The sequence below is a fragment of the Eublepharis macularius genome, chromosome 7, assembly GCF_028583425.1.
Source record: "Eublepharis macularius isolate TG4126 chromosome 7, MPM_Emac_v1.0, whole genome shotgun sequence".
Lineage (NCBI taxonomy): Eukaryota > Metazoa > Chordata > Lepidosauria > Squamata > Eublepharidae > Eublepharis > Eublepharis macularius.
In genome coordinates this window covers 125,302,507-125,329,266 of record NC_072796.1, presented here as the reverse complement: position 1 = coordinate 125,329,266, position 26,760 = coordinate 125,302,507, and the positions used below count along the sequence as shown (strand labels likewise).

The following is a 26,760-nucleotide window of genomic DNA, read 5'->3' as shown; positions in this document are numbered from 1 at the left end:
TCGCCGCCGCTGCGCCCCTTGTCTCTGCCGGCACAGGCAGCACAGGGGCAGCAGCGGCCACTGCCCGTGCAAGAGCTCTCTTGTCGCCGCTGCTGCCCGTGTGCTGCCTGTGCCAGCAGGGACAAGGGGCGCGGTGGCGGCGAGAGAGACAAAGAGCGCTGCCCGTGCTCTCTGCCCTTCCTCCCTGCATGATGTCAAAAGTGACGTCATCACGCACACTGGGAGCGCGCGCGCACGCACGCACACGGGCACAACAAGAACAGCCCCCAATGAGGTAGGAGCCAGCGTCCCAGTCTCCCGCTGGGAGACTTGAGGGACCTGGCAACCCTAATGCAACGGCATATGGGGGCAAAGCCCAAACAAGAATGCAGCAGTGCCATGACCTCCCCCAGTTCTGCCCATGGTCTTCAGTGGCTGCCATTCAGTTATAATGCTCAGCCAATCCTTCTTGGCCCTAAGCAGCTCAGATGTGGCCGGCCAGGCTCTGAAGGGAGAAACTTTGAAGAAGAGTCGATGCTGGCTGTTGAGGGTTTTCCGGGCTGTATTGCCGTGGTCTTGGCATTGTAGTTCCTGACGTTTCGCCAGCAGCTGTGGCTGGCATCTTCAGAGGTGTAGCACCAAAAGACAGAGATCTCTCAGTGTCATAGTGTGGAAAAGATGTTGGCAGGTCATTTGTATCTACTCAGGAGGGGTGGGGTTGAGCTGAGTCATCCTGTAAGAGTTTCCCAGGGTGTGGAATGCTAATGGCGGGAGGCTTCACTGTATTCTGAGGAGGTTCTTTTGCATATGGATTGGTGCTTGATATGCTAATTTTCTCTGCAGGGCTATTGTCGGGGATAGAATGTTTTGTTAGCCTGGTGTTTTTCAGAACTGGAAACCATGCTCTGTTCATTCTTAAGGTTTCTTCTTTCCTGTTGAAGTTTTGCTTATGCTTGTGAATTTCAATGGCTTCCCTGTGCAGTCTGACAAAGTAGTTGGAAGTGTTGTCCAGTATTTTGGTGTCCTGAAATACGATACTGTGCCCTGTTTGAGTTAAGCTATGTTCAGCCACTGCTGATTTTTCAGGTTGTCCAAGTCTGCAGTGTCTTTCATGTTCTTTTATTCTTGTCTGGATGCTACGCTTTGTGGTCCCGATGTAAACTTGTCCACAGCTGCAGGGTATACGGTATACTCCTGCAGAGGTGAGGGGGTCTCTACTGTCTTTTGCTGATCGTAGCATCTGTTGTATTTTTCGGGTGGGTCTGAATCGGGTGGGTGGAGGTTATGCTTTTTCATAAGCTTTCCCATCTGATCAGTAATTCCTTTGATATATGGCAAAAACACTTTTCCTGTAGGAGACTGTTTTTCCTTGGTTGTTTGATTCATCCTGGGTTTGATTGCTCTTCGGATTTCATTTCTGGAGTAGCCATTTGCCTGAAGTGCGTGGTTTAGATGATTAATTTCCTCATTGAGAAAGTGCGGCTCACATATCCGTCTTGCACGATCCACTAATGTTTTCATTATGCCTTTTTTCTGTCGGGGATGGTGATTGGAGTTTTTGTGTAAGTACCGATCAGTGTGAGTCGGTTTCCTGTAGACCCTGTGACCTAACTGAAAGTTTGCTTTGCGGATGACCAAGGTATCCAGGAATGGGAGTTTTCCCTCGATTTCTTTCTCCATTGTGAATTGTATGTTCAGGTGGATGTTGTTGAGATGATTCAAAAACTCCATCAATTCTTCCTCCCCATGGCCAAATGATAAATGTATCATCCACAAACCATTTTATAAAAAGAATCCCTTGAACAATTCCACGGCACCACGAACATTTCCATTTATGCCTGCTTATTTTAACTGGCCCTCGGGTCAATAACCTGTTAAAATGAGCAGGAGTCTTGTGATGTAGACCAACACGGCTCTCTGGTAGGAGGGGATGGGAAAAAATTTCCCAGCCTGAACTCTGGAGAATCGCTGCAAATCAGTGTAGGAATACAGAGCTAGATAGATTGATAGTCTCCTGGTGCAGAACAGGCATTAAGCCACTGGAGAAAGTCCCAGTGAGCCGATGAACTGTGGATCCGCCTCCCCATCAAGGCCACCTCTATCCCCGAGTGAGGGATGGGTGCAACTAGGGTTGCCAGCTCCATGTTGGGAAATTCCTGGAGATCTGTGGGGTGAAACTTGGAGAAAGTGGGGTTTGGGGAGGGAAAGGACTTTGGCATGGTATAATGCCATAGAGTCCACCCCCCCCCCAAAGTAGCCATTTTCTCCAGGTGAACTGATCTCTATGGCCTGGAGACCAGTTGTAATTCCGGGAGATCTCCAGCCACTACTTGGAGGCTGGCAACCCTAGGTGCAACCCACCACCTCCAGAAGCAGTCATCCCTTGACCAGCACTGGGTGTGGAAAGAGGAGTCTGGCTTCACCTTCTATGGGAAAGGAGGCACCCACACAGAGAAGGACATGCCCAGTCTGGCCTCATTCCATATGGCAAAGGACATGCTCAGCCTTGTCCCTCTCACAGAAGGATGCACCCAGCTCAGCCTTACCCACTTGGTGAAGGATGTGCCCAGTCTGGCCTTGTCCCACACAGCAAAGGATGTGCCCAGCCAACAGTTGTGTGGGGCTGGCTTGGCAGGCATTTTCTTCTTCCTTCCCTCCTGCTGGGGCAGGCAGAGGCCATTTTTTGCTTCCAGTCCACCCACAGAATAAGGAAACTTCTTCATCATGAGAATTTTGTGAACCTTTCCTCTAACCCTTAAGATGACGATGGCTCTTCAACACAACATGGCAATCATATCTTGCCCGAATGCCATTAGCAAATGGGCTTGGGTGGCACTAAAAACATTTCTCTCCATCTTGTGTGTTTGTTCTAGCTGACCTCCTGCTTGCAAGAATCAGAGTTAGATAAAGAGGTCACACATTCTCAGCTGCCTCTAAAAGTGCATTTCAAAGCCACTCAAACACAGGTCACCTACTCCTGTCAATGGAAATAAAACTAGCGTTTTTGACCTCCTCACGCCTGACCTCCTCGCACGACATCTATCCTAGCTGGCACAGACAACCTGATGCTCAGACTGTTAAGGTGTCAAGCTCTGAGGGACTTCCACTGACATCTGGGGCAAATGCATATCAAGGGCTCCACATAGGATGCCCTGAAGCTAAAGGTCAGTTCTCAAACCTCGTGCTCAATGAAGGACACATATGCCAAAGGAATCACACCTTATGGCTCAGGAGTGGCTGCCACATCGAATCTGAGCGCTCTTTGCCAGGGAGGTCAGCCAAGAGCAGAGCTGTGTTGCTTGCAGCTTTTGAAAGGAAGCTTCTTGTCAAGACATCACATCTCAAGGGTGGCAGATTTAAGCTCCATAATGTCTACCGATAAAGCTGTTAACCGATTCTGCCATGGGGGAGCTCCCTCCTCCTCCTGGCCCGTGTTCAAAGCTTGCCAGAACAAGAAGCTTGGAAACAGACCAGTCCATTAGCAACAGCCACCAAAGCGTTGCCTGCTTTTAATCAGCTACAAAAGAAAAGAAACAGGGGGAAACAAACTCTGTGTGACTGAAGGAAATGAGACTTTCTTTGGAAGGGCATTAGCACCGAGTAGCGGCTGACATTTGGACCACCACATTTCAAGTAAACTGAGAGCCGATTAACATGCTATTATGATTTCTTCCTATGCCATGCCAATACATTTTACAGAAACCATATGGATGGAGCTAATAGGATGCTTACTTACCACCTGTACAAAGCTGCTTTATGCCAAGTTAGATCATTGGCCTATCAAGGTTCGTTTTGTCTAATCTAACAAGAAACAGCTCTGCCACAACCTGAGGTTCAGGTCTTTCATATCACTTACTACCTGATCTCTTTAGCTAGAAAGACCACAAGGACTGAAACTGGGACCTTCTATTGAGCACATGGTCTGCCACTGAATCACAGCCCCGCTCACCTTCCCTTATAGGATTTATTCCCAGTGTTTCCTCCATTGCATAAGCAGCCAGTAGACAACTCCCTCCCCATCTGGACGGACATGTCTTCATATTGTTTTATCTTTTTTTATAAATAAGATTTTATTTAACAACAACAACAACATTCGATTTATATACCGTCCTTCAGGACAACTTAATGCCCACTCAGAACTTTTGGGTTTACAAAGTATGTTATCATTATCTCCCTAACAAACACCCTGTGAGGTGGGTGGGGCAGAGAGAGCTCCTAGTAGCTGTGACTGACCCAAGGTCACTCAGCTGGCTTCAAGCGGAGGAGTGGGGAATCAAACCCGGCTCTCCAGATTAGAGTCCCGCACTCTTAACCACTACACCAAAGATAAGATGTGAAAATAAGAAGTGCTAATAAAAGATTATACAGATACTAGATTGGAAATTGTGTTGAGACTAATATAATCTTGTATAAACCATACATATAGAATGGTTTTAAGAGTTAAACAAGCAATACATTTAAACTTACACTGATCTAATAAACAAAAAATAGTCTAAATTTATTATACCTAAGCATAGATACATCATAATTCTCCTTCTCTCTCCTTGGTTAGTTTTAGTTATGCAAGCTTCTATATCAGTCAATTTCTGCCTAAGTAAAAAGGTCCTTCCGTTCCCCCCAAAGTTCGGCTATCGGTCTGTTATGTGAATAGGCAATCAATTTAGCCACCGATGCCTATTCATAAATCTTCCGTTTTATCTTTTTGTTCTCATTTCTATATTTGTAAGAAACAGCCTCTGCTAAACTCCTGGGGTTGGATCACGAGAATCTTGTTTCTCTAACAGTGACATCTTCCTCCTGTGTAAGGAAAGGCTGTTAGTGGAGCAGATCTCTGGGATCTAGCCCGTACACTCAACTGCACAAAAACTTGGTTCCTTCTGCAGTAAATACATCCTTCTGCACACTCCAGATGGCTTCAGCGACGTGGTTTGTGCATTTGGTGGGTATTAGAGCAGCGTGGGAAGAATCTTCTTAAAGATGGCTTTTTAAAAGAAAGCTGACACACTCATGGAGGTTGTGTCATTATAATGAAATGGAACCTCCCTATCCAGAGACAGTATAACCTCTTCAGCCAGGTGCTGAAGACAAAGGGAAGGCTGTTTGCCCGTGGCAAGTTCACAGACCAAGCAAGAAGGCATCTGGCTAGCCAGTGATGGATATGGAATGTTGGAAAACATTCTGTATCGCTCAGTACTCTGATTTTTAAGAAGGCGAAAGACACTGGCCTAGGAGCCACAGAGAAACAGCTCTCATGCCATTAGAAATGAACCCCAGTTCTTTCCCCTATTATGCTTGCAGTTTAAATCAGCTTTTCCAACAGACTGTCTGCTGGTGTTTTGTCTTGTTCCCTCTGATTTATAAGAGAACTGTGAATCTGAGCAAAATTAGAAGTGGATAAATGCTTTGCTCATTCCTTAGCTATTAGACTCCCTGTACTTTTCATCAGTTGCACCGACACCAGCTTGTAGGAGTCTATAAAACTGCCAGCTTTTTCTCAGTACAAGACTTATCTAACTGTAATCTCAGGTCTGTCGTGTACACGACTATGGACTTGTTTGTTTGTTTGTTTGTTTGTTTGTGTGGGAGTATGTGCGTGTTTCCATTTACGAAAAATATCACCTCTGAAGACAGTGCAAGCATTTAATTTGAAAACAATTTTCAAATATTGAACAGGATCCAGTCAAAGCTAAATGCTTTCAGTCCTCACTGCAAAAGACTGAAAACAAATGCTGGGTACAAACAAGGCAGTGGGGTCATGGATCTATCGTACAGCACATGAGGAGGGGTCATGGCTCTATCGTACAGCACATACTTTGAATGTAAAAGGTTTCAAGTTCAGTGTCAGATGGTTGTTGTGGATTTTCCGGGCTGTATAGCCGTGGTCTTGGCATTGTAGTTCCTGACATTTTGCCAGCAGCTGTGGCTGGCATCTTCAGAGGTGTAGCACCAAAAGACAGAGATCTCTCAGTGTCACAGTGTGGAAAAGATGTTGGCAGGTAATTTATATCTTCTCAGGAAGGTGGGTTTGGGCTGAGTCATCCTGTAAGAGTTTCCCAGGGTGTGGAATACTAATGGAGGGAGGCTTCACTGTATCCTGAGGAGGTTCTTTTGCATATGGATTGGTGCTTGATAGGCTAATCAGAGATTAGCACAAGTTAAAAAATTCTCTGGTCTGTGCTGAGAAGGTCTTCTGCTTGGGACCACGGAAAGTTCTTGACAGTCAACTAGACAATATTGGTCTAGATCAGAAATATGGCAATACCTGGAACACATGCCGAACAATGTCAATGATCATTGTGTTTGGCACAGAGGTGGGGTTACTGCCCCTGCGCTGGCAACCCCCGGGAGCTTAGGGTGGTGGGATGTGGGGAGAGGGACACAACAACATAACTTCTGGGTGATTACCTGGAAGTGGCATCACGGCCATCCCACATTGCTCTAGGAGTTCCCCAATCTCTAAAGTAAAGACCATAAAGACTGGGGAAATTCCTAGAGGAATGCAACAGCCAGAAGTGACATTACTGCATCTTGTGATGTCATCCCCCATTTTCTCCTGCTGTGAAAACAAGTGAAACTGAGATGAGCTGGCGTGAGTGAGAAAGCCCACACACAAGTCTGGTTTTCCTCATAAGCCTCCGAGGTGTTGGTAGCGTCGAGGTGGTGGCTTGGGAGAAGGCAGTGAGCACAGTCTATGCCTGGCCTTGCCTCTCGGGCCTATGCAGCCACCAGCCAAATTTGAGGCAAGGTGCCTCAGTAACTGGCAGGGCCTCTGGGGCTGGGCATGTTCGCAGTGTGTTTGGCCAAGTACACTCTTTGTCTCCTCATCCACATTTAGCTTGCAGGCACACCAACATCTTCACGAGAAGGCACCTCTCCTCCTGAACAGTCAGAAGAAAAAGTCAGATGGATCATTTAAGTCAATATAAGACAGCTTTGTGTGTGCACTTTTCACTCCCCAAACCGGCAATTATTTCTGTGTAGGAAAATTCTCAAGTGTGAAGCAGCTGCAGGGGCATTTTCCCAGCAGGCATTGCACTGCAATCGTCTTTACAATTTCCCATGTCTCTGACATGATGACACATGTCCTATTCGGGAGAAGCAGAAATCCAGCAGGTGAAGCTTTACCCACTGTATCAATGTGTAGCCCTGTTTATAAATTACAGCGAATGCACGTCATATGTTACGGGGAATGCAAGTACAATCCATGTACAGTGTACACTTGCTTTTTTTTTGTACATGCACTGAGTAATTCTCATGTTACATTCCATACATGGGCAGCGGAACATGTGATTTAAATGCCGCATTTATCCAGGTACCGGTGCCCAGTTTCACTGGCAAAGTGAACGCTTGTTGGCTCTTTTGCGCAAACAGATGTACACACATATATGCAGCATGTACCCACGTTCCTTACACAGTTGTGAAGGGCACAACAGCTCTGCCAGAAAAACAAACTACAACTAGCAAGCCAAAAATGTGCAACTCGGCCTCCCTGGGCCTGGCTGTTGGTTCTGTTGACGCTCGGCCAGCGATCGGAAACCAAGACAATTGGCTAGTCATTTGAATGATTTTAATGCCAGTTCATGTAGGAGGGTGGATATTAGCTATTATCATTGGTGTTCTGCAAAACAGTCAAGGGAGGAAAAAAAGACGTAGACCAGTGAGTCATTTGGAATCGGTATATATGATTCACTTGGACTGGGAGACCAGAATGTAGGCCACACACAGTGTAAAGCATTTCCCTTCTCCCAATACTCCTACCCCTCTCCTTTCAAAGTTTTATTGCCAACACAATGAGCCAGAGATTAGAGTGTTTAATTGTTGGGGGGGGGGTGAGGTGGGGGGCACTATTATTTGACCAGTAAGGTTAAGTCTCAAAGCTAGAAATCAAATTTTGTAGGAAACAAAAGTGTCTTGTTTGGACGGAAACCGATTCATACAGTCACAATAGGGCTGCCAGCATATCAAATTAAACTTTATAACCTTGAAAACACTGAAATCTTTGGTAATAATTATCACATAGTAATTGTTGCCTGCTTTAATAACATTTAAACAACAAACGTAGCCTTGAAGATACATTGTATATGTCCACAGAGGGATTATCATGATCTAACATTACAGATTGTTTTACATTAAAAATGTCATGCGACACATCTTGAGTGAGTAAAACCTTCTCTTAAAAATGACTTGACTCATTCCAAAAGAGAAAATATTTCACAGGAACGTTTTTCAAATGCACCCTCAAATTTCCCAATTTTTAAATTGCAAATATTGAAAGAAAACCCTTGAAAAATAACAAGAAACAAATGTGTCTCTCATTTTTTTGGATCCCCTCCTCAAGCCATCATATCTCTATACAAGTCTCCTTAGATGGTTTTGCTACAACAGAACAAATGGCTACCCCTCTGGAATATGTTGCTGAATTTCTATTATTACTGCTAAAAACCACTAGAAATTCAACCCAGATACTGATCTAAGCCTCTACTGCGGGTGGTAAACCTCTGTGCGGGCTGTATCACTTTCTATTGCAAGTGAGGGATCAACTAACTGAATACTCCTCCATTTTTATTATTGTTGTTAAACGTTATCCCAGTCCACCAGATGTTTGGTCTGGAATTTTTGGTCCCTCACCAACGTGGATTTTATCCAAGAATCTAGGAGTCAGTGAGGTATCTCCTTAGTATGTGGCATGTTCCAAGTAGCGTGGCTGTTTGCAACTATCCAATTGTTATCCTGTCTATGACGGTATCACCTAGACATTTACAGTGCAATCCTATGGCGAGCTACTCCAGTCTAAGCCCATTGAAGTCAATGAGCTTAGACTGGAGTAACTCTCCATAGGACTGCACTGTTAGTTATTCCTTTTGGAATCGCACCTAGTACTCCTATCACCACTGGAATAACTGTTGTATGTTTCTCCCAGAGATGCTAAACTTCAAATCTTAGGTCTTGATATTGTGTTATCTTTTCAATCTCTGACCGTCACCTGGAATCGCCACATTGATCAATTTGACCTTCTAACTTTCCACCACCATAATATCTGGAGTCTTATATTCTAACTCCTTTTGTTTGGATTTTGAAATCCCGCAAGTTCTTAACTTTCTCTTTTTTAACAACTTCCAAGTTCTGAGGGAGGAATTGGTATGACTTTATATATATGAGTAATGGCAGTTTTTAAAAACAAGTAAAGCACCGAGAAGGTCACATAGGTGACTTAAAGGAAATCACAAGAATTGCGAAGGGGAGGAGAGGAAATTTTTCTTCCAGGCTCAAGGAATGAAAAGGGGTTTCAGAAGAAGAATATTGCTGTCCATCTCCCCCCAACCTTGGTGGATATAAAAGAGAAATGTAAGCAAAGGGTTCTAATAATAGCTTCTGTGACCACCATTTCCGAGGGGTACGGCCCAGCACCAGTGAAGTGGAAAATGGCAAGTCCTGTGGAGAGCTGGATGAAGAGAAGCCATCTTTTTAGCCTAGCCGTGTGCTTTTGCTGCCAACTCCGAGCAACTCAAAAGGGTTGCCCTCTGAAGATATGCAGCACCGGGTCAAGAGTTTTCAGAGAAATGTCAGCTCAGAATCAGTGGCTTATAACTGAGGCTTGCTGGGAAGAAGGGAAATGAAGAGATGAAAGGATCCTGAATCCCTATGCAGTGTGACGACAAGATCTTTTCAAAAAGAGGAGCACAAAGAAATTCTTTTTTTAAAAAAAATACAGAGAGAAGAAAAAAGACATGTCCCTTGTGCCATTTTAAGGATGAATTAGACTGTTATTCCTAGTGTATATTCTTTCATCATCGCTCTAGTATAACTTCTGACCAGGTGATACTGTCCCATTTTTTAATAGAAGTATGCCTGTCCTCACTGGGGACTTCAGACAGAGTCAGACAGCTTCATCCCTTCAGGCTCATCAATCTTCAAAATTTGAAAAGGTGGGGCCACGGCCCCCCAATTCAAGATAAGAAACAAAATACGCCTGTGACTCATCCTCTCCAATGTCTTGGCTGTTACCGCAGTCCCCTCTCTGAGTTCTCAATCCTTCTGTTCTGCTTGCTTAGTAATTTGTTATGTAACTGGTAAATATTTCAAAAGCTTAATTTTGTTTCCCCTGGACTGACCCCCCTCCCCGTGAGGTGTGATTCAATAATGTGGGGTGACTTGAGAATGACTGTGGACTAGGGGAGCCCAACCTAGGGGATGGGGAGTGGGGGGGGGCATGCAGGGCAGGACTTACCTCCTTTCATCAAATCAGCCCTGCACAAGGGACTTCCCTTCCTTGTTGTTACCAGTGCGACAAGGATGCGCTCCGGAGCATGTTCCTGCACGTTCCGGAGCTTCTGGGCCCATTCCCCGAGCTCCCCCACCTTGCCAGCAGGAATGGAGGCTGGGAGCAGGGGATTCCCTGCTCCCACCACGGGCTCATAACCCTACTGTGGACCTATAAGGCTGCTGTTAATAAAATCTCAAGTTCTCACCCTTCAGATAGACTGCTCCTGCACAGATGCTTTAAAAAAGCCTGCCAGCTGCTGCTTTCCAATCACCAAATAGCTGACTAGAAGCACACTTCTAATTTCTCCTTCCTTATCAAGAGTCTTTGATGGCGAAAGATTTTTACTGTGTTAAACTGCAAGTACAGATGCTAGGACAATGGCATTCCTGCCTGGTCATCTGCCCTTGCTAAGCCTCAAAGAAATATATCTGGACTTTTTAGATGCCGTCTTGAGAATGTATCTATTTATTCCATATGGAAAAGAAAAAAAATCAAATAATGTAGTGATAAATGTAATATGGGGGTGAGTGAGAATTGCCTAGAGAGTACCTAAAGAGGTATTAAATGTCCTTTCTATGCAAGAAGCCTTGGGATAGCTACCAAGCACGTGTAACTTTTTCTCTATTTTATAGGATTTTTGTTCCACTTTTTACTCAGTCTCCAAAGCAGCTTCAAAGATTCACAAAATGTAACATTCCATGTGAACAACAACAACAGATTTCAATTAAAAATGTAAAACCTTAAAACAAATGGACCAGTGAAAAGGAGCAGTGAGTGGGGAGAGAGAACAGACCGAAAGACAGAATTTTAAAAAGCCTGGAAATAATGGATTGGACCTTGAGGAAAATTTCCATTAACAGAAGGGTAGGCTCCCCCTCCAGGTATCTGACACCCCCCCAATGCTTTTCCAGGGCGTCCCCAGTATCCCAGGAGCAGCATTTCAGGAAGGGGAACTGGAGAGGAACTCCCAGCCCACTTGTATCAGAGATTTACCAAAGGATCCAACCTTACACATACTCCCCCCCCAACTTTTCGAAATAGAAATAATTGGCGGGAGGGAAGTAGAAAAGGCAAATATGAGTTGACCCAGGTGCATGATGGATGTCATACCTGCTCCTACCCCTCCATGTCTGGAATTGAACAGCCTAGTCTAGGGATGTCAGCCTCCAGGTGGTAACTGGAGATCTCCCAGAATTACACTGGATCTCCAGGCAACAGAGACCAGTTCCCTTGGAGAAAATGGCTGCTCTGAAGGGTGAACTCTATGGCATTATTCCCGACCGAGGCCCCTCCCCTCCCCAAACCCCACCCTCTCCAGGCTCACCCCCCAAATCTCCAGGAATTTCCCAACCAGGACCTGGCAACCCTAGCCTAGTCAGAGTTGCCAACCTGGAAATCCTTTGGAATTGCAGCTGGTCTCCAGACTATGGAGTTCCGTTCTCCTGGAGAAAATGGCTGCTTTGGAGGGTGTTCTATGGCATTCTCCTGCACTGAGGTCCCTTCCCTTCCCAGGCTCCACCTCGAAGCGTTCAAAAATTTCCCAACCTAAAGTTGGCAACCCTAGACTTAGCAAAGCAGTGAAATGGCTAACTGCTATTGAGAACTGTCTCTTTACTTAAATTTTACACATTACACCCTGAACAGCCAAGACCTTTTGACTCTGCAGTTCACTTCTTCCCCTAACCTCATGCCTAGGGAAGGTCCACTGCGTTGCACCGTAAGAAGTGGGCTCCAGTCCACAAAAAGTGTATGCTAGAATAAAATCTTGTTCGTCCAACTAGACTCCTACTTATCATTGCTGTAACAGACTAACACAAGTATCCTGCTGGACTTTAAAAAAATGTATTTGCTAAATTTAGTAGTTACTATCTCTACTGCTTTGGTTGGTATCAGGTTACCTCCTCTGGTTACTATTATTTACGTGGATCAATATATTTAGTCTCGGTGTCCTTTTTATTTGCTTTGTTTTGGGATGTAGCAGGATAAAACCTACACTAAATAAAACAGATTATGGATGGATCAGGTGATGTCAGGCAAGATATGGGAGATCCTGGTCTTGAATCCCCACTCTGCCATGGAAACTTATCAGATGATCATGGATCAGGCACTCTCTCTCTCAGACTAACCCACCTCACAGGGTTGTTGTGCGGATAAAATGGAGGAGAGAAAAACAATGTGAGCAGCTTCAGATCTCCACTGGGGTGAAAGGTGGGGTACAAATAAAGTCAATAAATATATAACTAAACAAGCCTTTAGAAACAAAGATCCAATGTGTTTTTTAAAGAAAAAGAAGATGCAGAAGCATCCTTGGGGAATAGGATTCTGGTGTGACCCAGCAAGTCTTGAATTCTTACGATCCAATATCCTTCTAGTTTAGGATGCCAGCGGACCCTGATTTTAAGGATTACCCCTTCTTACGAAAGCATTATGGTCTCATACAACATAATAGATGCCCTTTGTTTCACCACTTCAACACAGCCCAGTAATATAACGAGAGCCCCTAATTTCGGACACAACTCCAAAGCACCTCTTAGCTTTGAAATATCGATCCATTGACCTTCTCGAGTAGCTATGTCAGGACAGTGCGCCAGGAGACACTTTCACCCTCTCAACAAAGAAAGTGAAGCTACAGTTTTGATGAAGGAGGCAAAGAGTTGTGGCACCAAGCAGCCATTTAAATGGGAGGACAACCGGCATATCCACATTTCCCCATCATTACTGCAAGAAAACTTATCTTCTTCAAAATAACTGCTTTCTGCAGCTACCCAAATCACAAAAGCTTGACAGGCAATTTTCAAGGGTGCCTTGGAAAGTCAAGCAATTTCAGGTCTCACGGCGTGCTTCTGCAGCGGTTATGCCGTAAGATATCATCTCCATCTTGGAAGCCATATGGTGTTCACTACAGGAAACCCGAACCATGCAGAAAGGAAGAAAATGGGATTTGGGTGTCGAGAGAGCCACTGAGAACCATGCCATTTAATAACGGGTGCTTTCCAAGCAAAACAGATCAAATAACGAAAAACAATTTAGAAACAACAGAAAGTTTCAACCCAAATTAGAAACACTAAATGTTGAGCTGAACACTCGGCTGACCCCCAATCTTTGGCTCTGGTGGTCTGATTAGCCGATTGTGAACATTTCATTGAAACACAGAGGCTATAATGTAAAATAGTGAGGATAATGTGTCATCATTACTTGAGGAGAGTTGTCATTACTGAGGGGAATTATTCCTTTTCATCCAACTGTAAAACCATGAAATAATAAAGCTGGGCGCGGTGGCACGCGCCTGTAATCCCAGCCTGAACACGGGAGGCTGAGGCCGGCGGATCGCTTGAGGTCGGGAGTTCGGAACCGCAGTTGTGTAACGTCATGAAATAATAAAATCTTCAAGCAACAAGCATGGGGGAGGTGACCCTTAAAAATCGGCTCCTCTCACAGCAATAGGCAACGAGGCAGAAAGAAACTAGGCTGCCCGTCAGAACAGGTGACGTGAAAAGTGGCTGATAAATACTGACAGCAAAGTATCTCTGCTTTTGGCTGAAACGCCACAAAACTCACCCTCTAGCCATTCCTGGAAGGTCAGCGGTGCACTGAACCTTGCTAGTGGAACTCGGTCATTCTGGGGTCTTACAAAATAACCCCTGCCAAGATAATCCACGTAAAAATGCAGGAGGGTCTGCTTGAATAGGCAACGAAAGGCACAGAGGCGGAATACATTTTTCCTTTCCCCCCTTCTCCTCCCCCCTTCTGCCTACCCGGTTTTGCTCAGTAAAGTCGACTATACATATTCACAGAAGACAGGAATTCCAAGAACCAATTAAGGTAGGAGTTTCAGAGTAGAGTTACCAATCTCCAGGTGCTGTCTAGAGATCTCCCAGAATTACAACTCCTCTCCAGGTGACAGTGATTATTTTATTTCTAGTCCACTTTTCTCACTGAGATCCAAGGCAGATTACATACTGCAACTGAATACAATATAATCAATAGCTAATCAATATCTAGTACATTCACAGAGCAAAAATACAATACGATCAACAGTGAGGACCATCCGTTCCCCGGGAGAAAATGGCTGCCTTGGAAGGTGGTCTCTATGGCATTATACCCAGCTCCCCAAACCCACCCTTTCCCAGGCTCCATCCCCCAAATTTCCAGGAATCTCCCTTCCCAGAGTTGGTAGCCATGACCCCTCATCTTTCTAAAAAAAGCAGCACTTACGGTGGCTCACTGTTTCCAAACAGTGGCTAGCCAGAACTTCCAGAAAGCCTACAAAAAGAGGATTAAAGCAACAGCTCCCCACCTTGCCCTTGCACAAGTAATCAGAGATTTTTAGGGCACAGCAAATAACTAGTTTACATCAAAGTTGCAAAGAGCTATCTTTGCAACTCCTGTTCCAGGAGATCAAGAATTTCCACCATGCAACCTTTACCAAAGGTTATTTCTTTTAGGCCACACATACTGTGGAGGGGGGACAAGCAAAAATGTACTGACCTGGATAGCCCAGGAGAGCCAGATCTTGTCAGATCTCAGAAGCTAAGCAGGGCTGCCCTTGGCTAGTAATTGGATGGGATTCCTCCAATGAAGACCAGGGTCGCAGAGGCAGGCAATGGGAAACCACCTCTGTTAGTCTCTTGCCATGAAAAAATCCATTAGGGGTCGCCATAAGTCCGCTATGACTCGAGGGCAGGATTTCATTTATTTAGTTGTTTTTTAGACTTATTTGCAACAACAGCAGAACTAGGAATAGATTGAACGGTGAAAACTACACAGACTTAACATGTGCAGGGTGGGGGGAACACAACATTCTGCTTTGCAGAAAGTGTAAAGTTCTGGCCCTGAGTTTCGGTCTCTCAGTGTTGTTGTCAGACTACATCAGGGATTGGAGATCTATGGTCAGACTGGAAGGGACTGTGGCTCAGTTGCAAAGCAGTTGCTTTGCATCCAGAAGGTCCCTAGTTCAATCCCTGGCCTCTCCAGAGGATTAGATCAGGTGGATCAGGCTGCTACTTGAGACCCTAGAGATAGGGTGCCAACAAACCTCCTGGCAAACCTCAAAGTTACCCAATGGCACCTGAAAGGTTAGTAGCAAAAGATGGTGAATTGAGGGGAGCACACCAGCATCATGCCAGCACACAATGTTTTCACTGGAAGTGATGTCATGGGATGCTCTTAAGATTTGTAAAAACTCTATGGTTTTACCACTCTCAGACCCCCAAATGCTCCTGGCTGTGGCCTGGCAACCCTCCCCAGATAGCTGCTACCAGTCATAATAGCCAATACTGACCTTGATAGACAATAACTTCACTCAATATATGGCAACTTCATGCGCTCATGTGTTTATCCCTTGGCATGCAATTTAGCCTAAAAAAATGATACTAGAAAGGGGTGATATTGATCAGAGCTAGGTGGCGGTAAAGGCGGGTGGTGGTGGTGGTAACTCTTTGCCACACAGTGTGCCCTAAACTGCTTTTAACCCTTGCAGAGAAAACGAGACAACCAGCTGGAGACTGGGGAGGTGGGGGGGGCAGCCATTAAAGATGGCATGATGCCACTACCAAGAAAACCCGGAAGTGATGTCACACTTCTCTAGGAAATTCTATGATAAAGCCTTTTTTAAAAAATCGAGAAATGGGTATGGGGAATCCCCCACCTATGCTGGAAAGCTGGCAACCCTAGGGTGCCCATACTGTGTGGGTAGACCTAGATCAGATTCCATGCTTCAGACAAAACTGTTGGTGCAGAATAAGAACAGGGAACGTCTCAGCCCCGATGCAAGGAGCAACAGAAAACATCAACAATGGGATCAATCTACTTTGTTGATTATGTTAGAAGCGAGATTGAAATTTTCAATCGATAGTAAATGTGCTCTAGGATGGTATTTTTTCCTGAAATATTTAGCATATATACAAAGCTTGGGGAAAAAAGACGAATAAATGGGTAAGCACATGTAGGACAAGTCAATATTTGCTTAAGAGAATTAATGCATTAAGAATTTCCTCCATCTCCACCTGAAGTTCTGTCACTAGCTGTTTACTTTGGCCTTTGAAACAAGTAAAATATGTTTTACTCCCTTTATTCACACCCTGGAAGAGTTCATCAACCATTTCAACAATTTGGTCCCTGAAAGGTATTAAAAAACATTGCAGAGAAAAACAGTATCCACATTTTGTTAAAAAAACAAAACAAAAACAAACAGGCCATATAAAATTACTTGGAAACCACATTATAAACAGGGCCCAAGCATTATTTTTTGGGCTCTGCACGAATTTGTAAAATAGTGCCCCCCTGCATAACACCACAATTCCTGATACATACAATCTTGTGAACCATGACAAAATTTTGTTTTAGTTATGAAATCACTGTTACATATCCTACATTTCTGGAAAATGCCTGCTTTTGCAATTTTCATTTCATAATATTTATTTTGTTGATTTATGTTATTTATATTCTGCCTTTCTCACTGAGACTCAAAGTCACGTAGTGTAAGTTAATATGATCTACGGCTGGCACATTCAATAAACAATGCAAGATGGTACTGGAAAGCAGGCCCTGACCTGGATAGTCCAGGTGAGCCTGATCTTATCAGATCTCAGAAGCTAAACAGGGTTGGCCTTGGTTAGTGATTGGATGGGACACCTCCAAGAAAGACCAGGGTTGCAGAGGCAGGCAATGGCAAACCACCTTCATTAGTCTCTTGCCATGAAAACCCCACCAGGGGTCGCCATAGGTCAGCTATGACTTGATGGCACTTGCCACCAAACTGGATAGCAGAACATTTGAAAACAAGCATAAATCTGACATAGAGCTAAATCAATGCTGAAACAAAGCATAAACAAGCAGAAATCTGATATGGAATGAATACTAAAACAATAATTTAACAATTAAACAATGTTAAACGATGTAATGAACAATTAACAATGTTAAACAATGCAAAAATTACCTAGAGGAACATACTTACAGCAACACACAGTACCCAGTAGCATAGTCTACAGTTCTTATCCCTTTACCAATTACCTGTGGAAAAAAGCCCTCTTTAATACTTTGGTTTTGCAGAGTTTGCAGAAAGCCAGGAGAGTGGGACCCTTCCTAACTTCATCAAGGCAGGCCTTTTCATAAAGTGGGGACCACCACAGAGAATGTGCATATACTGGCACTTGTTGATTTTGTCCATTTGCAGGGTGGGCACATACAGAAGGCTCTTTTCAGATGAGTGATAATAGCACCCAACATGAGAGTCCTACAAGTTTGCGAACAACTGACTCCTGTCAATGTATTGTAAAAAATAAAATACAAATGGACCACTGTGGCTGCAAATATTAGGCCAATTAACTTAAAGCTTTATTTTTCTGGCCTTTTTCATCGCAAACTGATGAACTAGCCCCCACCCCAAGTTAATTTCTCTTGCAAGTTCACAGTTAACAAACAAGACAACTAAATAGCTTAACCCTTTTTGTCTCGAGATCACAAGTGCCCGCCAGTTTGCCCTGCTTGCCCACTGGTTGCTGGCGACCAGTGGGAGGTTTCAGGCCACTCAGCAATTGTCTGCCACCAGCAGGCACTCCAGGAACATTCACGGCATGCCCGCTCCCAGCAAATGCGACGTCACTTCCAAAAGTTACGTCATCACACTGGCTGTGGGAGCACTCCCGCGTGTCACCTGGGTCCGATTCTCAAAGAACCGGCCCCTGCTGGTAAGTATTGAGCCCCCCCTCCCCCAGGAGGGTCTTGCCCCATTGTAAAACACCTGCAGTTTTTGATGAGCACTAGCTTGCTAGAATTTATTTCAGTTTCTTCCAGTCACTTGCTATGTGCATACTTCATTGAAAATAAGTTGCCACAGACTCAGTCTCTATATTGAAATAATTTTCATCTGCTACTCTAATTACTGTTTTGTGAGCTGATTGGAGAAAGTTCTTGTCTGAGCTGAAAAACTGGAGGACAGATTACTGTCCTTTTAGCTTCTTTTTGTTCCCTTTCTCTTACCTCCTCATGTTTATGGCTGTCTGATTTGTATTTATAGCTATCACCAGCCATGGCAGCAGGAACTGTGTGTGTGTGACTGTGAGTGAATTAGATATTTACTCACATATATTTTGGCCCATCTGCCACCACTCACCTGCTTGCCCAGGGCCAGCGGGTGGGAAATGCAGGGGAATAGGCCACATGGGTGCCCTCCTGCGAGTGACTGCAACCTTCCTCTGTTATTCTGTTCTATTGATTTGGGACCACAGCCCAGAATCCTCCTGGCTGTAGGAATCAGGTGACTGCAGAGAGCCAATCCTGTGCAACTGTGTGCTATAAAGTTGTGCCAAATCAGCTGCATTCTCTCCATTTGGGCAAACTGTTGCTGAGGGAGGCACCAAGAGTATCCCTCCACTCTGCCCGATTATCTGATGCCTACATATCTTTTTCAGCTACTTGTTAGCCCCTAGTCCTGGGGAAAACATGGCTAGACTTTCCCATCTTGTCCAGAAACTGATCAACGGATCCCAGGTTCCCCGCTCCCACTCACTTGGCCAGCAGGGGGCGGGAAATAGACCTCCTGGGCGTGCTCCTAAGAGTGATGTTGTGCCACCCTGGGAGCACTCCCAGCCCCTGCGTGATGACATCACTTCCAGGAAGTGACGTCATTGCATGAACACACACACACACCCAGGAGCATGCACATCCTCCCTCCCTCCCTCTGGGAAGGGAGGGGACCTGGCTACCCTAAATTTGACCACATATGGATCAAGACACAGCTAGTATTCTCACCTCTACTACTGAGTGGGATGGATCTAACCATCCTCCAAAGAGCCTTCCTCCAACTGAACTGGCTTTTTCCAATGGAAGAGCCACTGAAGTTGAAGGAAGTCTCCTTAGACAAGGAGGAAGGCTTTAAACTTCAGCCAAAAGGAAAAGTGGGGATATAAATATTTCAATAAAAAAAATAAAAGATACAATAAAATAATAAATAAAAATAAATAAAAGTGAAGCAGTAGGATAAGGTTAGGATCAACTCGAGTGACTGCATAAGAACATTGGAAGAACCCTGCTGGATCACACCAGTAGTCCATTTAGTCTAGCATCACTCACATTCACACAGTGGCCTACCAGTTGCTATGGAGGCCAAGGCCTTCCCCTGAAGTTGCCTCCTGGCACTGGTATTCAGAGGTTCACTGTCTCTGAATGCGGCGATTCCCTTTCGTCACTGTGGCCAGTAGCCACTGATACATCTCTCCTCCATGACTCTCAATGACTACAAATGCCGCACAGACATTTCTCGGAGGGAGAAACAAACTCTGACAGACCTCCCCCATCCAAATTGTCTTTAAAGGTCCTAATAAAATATGAAAACATATAAATTATTCAAACTCCATGAAACCAGTGCCAGGAGGTAACATCTGGGGAAGGTCAGTTTGGTGTACTGGTTAAGAGCGGGGGATTTTAATCTGGAGAGCCGGGTTTGATTCCCCACTCCTCCACTTGAAGCCAGCTGGGTGACCTGGGCTAGTCAGCCCCACCCACCTCACAGGGTGATTATAGTTGTGGGGATAATAATAACATACTTTGCAAACCGCTCTGAGTGGGCATTAAGTTGTCCTGAATAATTTGAATATGCTTAGAATAAGGGATACAATATATATAAGATTTAGAAGAATATAGTTAAAAATAATTTAAACGATAAGATGGGTTAAGTGTTGGAAAGCTGTTGGAAGTCAATAAGGAGGGGGGAAAGGGTGGGGGTTGTTATAATTTAGGTAATATGGGGAATTTATGTAAAATTTATGTATTCACCAATAATAATGTTTTTAAAAAAACAAAGTTGTCCTGAAGGACGGTATATAAATTGGTTATTATCATCATCATCATCATCATCATCATCATCATCATCATCATCATCATCATCTATGGCTATAACAACAGGTTGGCCACTGTGTGAGACGGGATGCTGGAACCGATGGACCACCGGTCTGACCCAAGAGGGCTCTTCTAATGTTATTATGTTCTGAAATACAGAATGATTCACAAAAATACAAGTGCAAAGCCCCACAACCTTTTGATGTTCTGTGTCACCCTGCTGAAGATTTGTTTTATACAATTCCCCATCTGCCAAGAAAAGTTCATTTCTCTTTCCCCACCCCACCCTCCTTCCAACTACACATAGATCCAAGCTTCTGCGCAAGCTGTGGGAAAGGAAATTATCCAACTCAACCCATGGAAAACGAACAAATAAAATCTGGATAAAACTTTGACTAACAGAAAGCGAAGGAAAGAAGTTTCAACAGTCCTTCATCAACGCGATCACAACCGCCTGCATATTAACACGATAAGGAAGTGACTGTGGAGTCCTAACAATGAATTCACATTTGCATTTGCTATCTGCCTTGGGAACAGACGTACATTTTCACACAACTAATGAATTACAGTGATTTGTCAGGGGAGCTGACAGTTCGATGCCAAAAAACTTGGCACAAGAGACCCTTTTTCACTGCTAACTCTTTGCACTAACGATCTAGTTCTTCGCCTTGCCAAAGGCATGGTTTCCATGAAATATTAACACAGCTATTTGTTAAAATAACATTACTATAGCAACAGGGGAAAGCTAAAGTATGCCAGGTGCAATGGCTGCCATTAAACTGTTGCGAAACATTACTGGATTGCCCCCTTTCCCTACAAAACGTTGCAGCAACTAAGCAGCACTAGGAATCATGTTTCATTAAAAAAAAAATAGACAAGTTTCAAGGTAGGCGACCCCTGACATGATGTCCAGGCAACAAACGAAGTAGCAGTGGTAGGCTTCCCATTTACCCACCGAGGGTAGGGGAAACTCCCACCCTTATTCCAGCAAGCAGCAGGAGGGAAATGTGGGGGTTGAAACAGCCTCCCACTATGTCACGATGCCTTGTCTGTGTACAGCCATGCCACGGTTGTCTGTTTGTTGTATTGCATGTGCCACAATATGCTGAAGCTATACTGCCTTATTACTAACTTGATGTGTACTCTCTCTGATCATTCATAACCATATTGCAGATGTTACTTGCTTGGGACCCAGAACGGGCCTCCCCGGTTATCTTAAGAGAAATATGCGCGTCTCGGCTAACTGTGACCTTGGTGTGTCTAGATGCCAGCTTTCACTACTCTTCCCAGATTCTGGGAATACTTTATTGTATACCGGGTGCATAGTCATAACTAAATAGATTCTCATAGAACTCGTGTAGGTTTGCACGCCAAAACCTTAACTGGAATTTGGAGCGTGGGAAAATCAACTATAACAGAGACTGCTTGATTTGAATTGTCACTTCTGTCAAACTCTGTGATGGAGTATAGACCTGAGCTGCATAGATTCTAATAAAGCTACTTCTGCTGAAACCAACGTGTTCACTGTGGATGGGCTTGAGGGTCTACCTGCCGGGGACTGACACATGATGTCATCTCTGGTTGAGTAACTGGAAGTGAGGTTACCATGTTGCAGGATGCTATAGAATTCCCTGAAACCATGGCTTTTCCCATACAGCCCCAGGACATGAAATCCAGTTTGGTGTAATGGTTAAGAGTGGCAGGACTCTAATCTGGAAAACCGGGTTTGATTCCCCCCTCCTCCACTTGAAACCAGCTAGGTGACCTTGGGTCAATCGCAGCTCTCTCAGAGCTCTCTCCGCCCCACCCACCTCACAGGGTGATAGTTGTGAGGATAATAATAACAACACACTTTGTAAACTACTCTGAGCGAGGCATTAAGTTGTCCTGAAGGGCAGTATATAAATTGAATGTTATTATGATGTTATTATGATGACATCACTTCCAGTTATGTGGCCAAAAATGTTGTGACAACACCATGGATGCCAAACCGGTGAGTCTCCATCCCCACTCAGTCTCTTGAGGTCTGGCAGTGAGGGAGAAGGCAACAGACATCGTGTATGCCTGTCATCATCTCCGAGACCTGCAGAGCTACCAGCTGAATGCAAGGTGAATTCCTGAGATGCTGGCAGTGCCACTGGGGCGTGGCTTCCTCCAAATGTAATCCTAATCTCTGCCGCTCGCCATACACCAACTTCTTCATAGGAAGACAGGTTGACGTTGCATTCTTTTGGCACTCGGGACCAAAAAAGCTCACCTATACCAAATCAGCATAGAATGTAGGACACTTGGATGACCTACAATTTGAACATTTGTTTCTAAACATTTGGGGCATCTAGGCATGTTTTCCAGACCACTTTCAAGGTGTTTTGTTAAGCGGTTTCCTATTTCAGGAAGACGTTCTAATCAACCAATTGAAGTTTTATGAAAGGGAACATGCGTTTAGGTCTACCACTAAAGATCACTGCCTGCACCTTTTATGAATTCGAGGGCTCTCTAGTTTGCTGTTTTGATGCACCTGAAAATTATGCGCTGCTCTTTCAATCCACCTCAGCCCCATGGCTGTGGAGCATGGGAGTGCTCCCATGCTCCACAGCAGCTGGATTCGGGCTGAATCGAGCCCCATTTGGCCCCATGCAGTGTGGGAGCGCTCACAGGGCAAGCACATGACCCACGCAATGACATCACTTCCTGGAAGTTCCTGGAAGTGACATCATTGTGTGGGCTGGGAGTGTGCACGCGCTCAGGGAAACCTAAGAGATAGATGCCAGGCTTCCGACCTCCTATCTGGGTATTTGAGGGACCTGGCAACCCTACCTCAAGGCCAAAGCTAGGTTTCGCTGTGGAAGCTGCACATGGGATTCTTGTGCTCTCTTCCCCCCTCACATGCTCAGGTCACCTCTGTATTTCCAGTTCTGGTTTTGAGGCAAGCTAAGGCCACATTCAGATGTCACAACAAACAGGATTGTTTGTGACAGGCATTTATTTACTTTCTTCAATTCTACTCCACCTTTTTCCCCAGTGGGCACCCAAAGTATCTTACAACAGTCTGCCAGTCTCCAGTTTATCCTCACAACAACCCTGAAAGTTAAGTTAGGCTTGTAGTGTGCGACTGGCCCAATATCACCCGTTAAGCTTTCACGGCAATGTCGGAATTTGAATCTAGGTCTCCCAGATCTTATCCAACACTCTAACCACTGCACAACGCTGACTCTCACAAGAACACAGTTTGCTCTGGTGTTCACCAGCTCTCCGAAGTCTCGAGCAAAAGTCCTTTCCAACCCAAGAAATATTTTTTTTTCAAAAGTAACGATGTTAAGAGTTTAGTCCCTGCAGCAAGCAAAGCACATACTCTAACACTGAGCTATGGCCCTTACCCATAGCGTATGCTGGTCCCGAGTTCCTGGTGACCATTTCGGGATTGTGGAAACACCCACTTTTCAGAGATGGTTGTCAGAAGGTCTGGATGACATAACAACAAATCACGGCATTATTGACAAGTTGCTAGACAAACGTACAAAAGAGTATGGCCAGGTCTGAAAATTAGATCTGCGTATCACATTGTGACTGCATATCACAGTGTGAAATCCATTCCATTCCACTTTGTTTTGGTTTCTCTGCCCTGGATACAGAGAAAACAGAACCCTCCACACACACCCATCTAGCCCATCCCCAAAGTTAGTTAGCAAGTTGCCCAACAGTTTCTAGGCTGGCTGAAAAATATTGGCATAAAGGTGGTTAAAGCTTCTCGGTAAAGGCCAAGGCAACCAATGTGAATGTACAAGGTTGCCATTAACACAAGAAATCGCTTGCCTTTCTCTGCCTGCATAATTGTGCGTGTATCTCTGTTGCCCATTGGAATGACTGCTGTTCTGCCTCCACAGACCTCTATCTCTCATTTGCTTATGTGTATTTACACCTACAGTGTTAAATGAGAAACAATCTGGAGCGCAGCCGGCAAGACTGCGGCTGGTGACCTGATTTTAGCTGAAAGCCATAATCAAACAGCTCTTAATGATGGCATGAAAAAGCTTCCCGGGACTTTGCTCTAAATTGGGTTGTTATTCGCTGCGTTGTCAATGGTCTCAGGAACATAAACAATTTTTTAAAAAAAGCTCAGCCCTTTTAGCTGTAGGAGGGAACATGAGGTGCCACCCTAGAAAACGGGCAAGATCTGATCAACAGCTGCTCATATGCATACATTCTCTGTTGTGACTTCCACTTCGGTGGAATGGCTGCCTGAGGACGTCAAGAAAGATCCCATCAGCAGAATGTATGGAACAGACATATTCGGGACTCGGGAGGGCCTTTTTATCAAGGGGAAAGGGTTGTAGTTAACATCCATGAAACTGTAGGTAGTTTTCATTGCTTTGTTCATTGGGTGCACCACGCAGTTAAACTGTTTCTCTAATTTTGTCATCCAGTTTTGTTTTATTTGTCCTGTGTATTATACTACAGTATAGTACGTAGTATTTCTTTAGTACGCTACTCTAACTTCTTTCAGGCGGGTAGCAGTGTTGGTCTACAGTAGAAGAGCAAGATTGGAATCCAGTAGCACCTTAAAGACCAATAAGATTTCCAGAGCATAAGCTTTTGAGAATCAAAGCTCCCTTCTTCAGTTATCTCAAGGTTGTGTTGCCAGCTCTGGCTTGTGAAATTCCTGGAGATTTTGGGTCTCAGGTAGCGCTCTCTCATATTGTGATTTGCATTTATGTTTTTTTGCTTTTAAATTTGTATTTATTGTTGTTATTGTTAGCTGCCCTGAGCCCATTTGTGGGAAGCGTGGAATATAAAACGAATAGAATGAATGAATGAATGAATGAATGAATGAATATCACTGCCTGCCTGTTTCTTTTCACTGGAGATGCTGAGGACTGAACCTGGGACTTCCTTCATGGAAAGCCGAGGTTTTTCCACTGAACCACAGTCCTTCCCCTCATTTTCTTTACTTGTAGTTCCCTTTTCTCTCTGAGACTCAAGATGGATTACACAGTGGAAGATCTGTGGGTTCTATTGCGGCTGCCAGACGCATTGCAATGTGAGGCTGTTTGCATTAAACCGAGGCCCTTCTGCATCTCAACTTAAGAGCATCCAGCCTCCAGTCCCAAAAGGGCTTTTTCCTCCCAGAATAAGTGTTGCATCCATCTGGGGCCACACCCGTACTTCACCCGTAGTGAAGGAGAAACTCTGAAGATCCCATATAAATGCTCCAAAGCATGTGAGTTTTTGCCTGCCTGGGACTCCCTCTGTCTTGTGGGTGGCAGAATATCCACCATGTGATGTGTCTCAGTCTCCTCCTCCTCCTCTTATTATTATTACTACTTTTGGGGTTATTTGCTGCCCAAGATACCTGCATGGACTTAACCTGCATGGATTTAACCCCTTTGGCCTCTTGCCTCACCTTTCAACTGGAGTTAATTATACATGCTTTGATTGCTAAGGGACCTTTCTGATGATGGGTATTACAATGAATGCTTGATATTTTTCTGACACTTAAGTTTGCTAATTGCCCGAGTCACGCTGCCATGACAATGTATGAACTGGACACTTGTCTTCAGACCAACTTGTACTGCTCCCAGTGACTGTCTTTTCTAAGTAATTCAGTTGTCAGTATGTTAGGCTATGACTGGGGGGAGACAGGTTCAAATTTCCAATTTCCACTATGCTGCTGAAGTTCCCCGGGACACCTGCGGCCTGTTACTCCTCCTCAGCCTACCCTACCTCCCTAGGCTATGAGGATAAAATGTATGCTATGATGAATTCTTCAAGGAAAAGCAGAATAAAAATGCAGTATTTCCCCCCATCCCACTGCTTTGAAGAATAGAGATGTATCATACAAACACTTTATAACTTGCCCCCTTCATTTTATTCCTCCCGGCTCAGTATTATTAGAAGCTGCTGAGATACCCCCTTTTCTTGGTGTGTGCATTTTTTTTAAAGGATCAGATCTATTGTGTTAAAAAGAGAGCAGGCAGCTCTCCAGGACAAAATGATTTTTCAGACACCTTTATCTGGGTCAGAGTTTCTAATGAGTCAGCTGGAAGTAGCTGTTTTATAATCTTTGACCATTTATCTAGAGAATTAAGACTGAATTCTCATTGAGGTGTTGAACCTCCTGTATCCAGTCTATATCACCAAACGGCAGGTGAGGGTTCACATGGGGTAATATTCTACAAAAACTTCCCAGCACAGAGAAAACTAGCCCAGCAGGAAAAGGGATTGGCTAGAAGCCGTAACCTAGTTTTCTAGGTCTAGGAAGGTTGCTCTGTGAGGTCTGAATGGTGCGGCTCAGACACATTTACCACCTCCCTGAGAACTAACTAGTAAGTTTCAAGTCCAAAGAAGGGTGAAATCTGATTACAGATCTTCCTGTCATTTTTAATGTTTTAAAAAATTGTATCCACTCTTTAACAAATACAGGGCTTGGACTCCACTAGAATGACTTATGCTGCTCTCCCAGGTCCCCCGTCAGCAGCCAGAAAACAAGGCTTCTTCTACAAACACAAGACATCTCCATCGACCTGGTTCATTTAGTCCAGTTACAAAGGGAGAGAGCAGGGCTTTTTTCTGGGAAAAGAGGTGGTGGAACTCAGTGGGTTGCCCTCAGAGGAAATGTCACATGGCTGGTGGCCCCGCCCCCTGATCTCCAGACAGAGGGGAGTTTAGATTGCCCTCCGCAC

The 26,760-nt window shown here is 44.6% G+C and overlaps 1 protein-coding gene across 2 annotated transcripts in view; it reads right to left on the bottom strand.

The window, feature by feature from the left end:
* ZHX2 (zinc fingers and homeoboxes 2) overlaps positions 1–26,760 on the bottom strand; it is a 62,929-nt gene that overhangs the window by 17,324 nt on the left and 18,845 nt on the right. The window contains exon 1 of one of the 2 annotated variants that reach the window (XM_054985712.1): positions 23,458–23,535. The exons of the other annotated variant lie outside the window; for it this stretch is intronic. The gene's annotated coding sequence lies outside the window, so the exon portion shown is untranslated. Of the gene's footprint in view, positions 1–23,457; positions 23,536–26,760 lie in introns of those variants that run through there. 2 annotated transcript variants of the gene reach the window in all.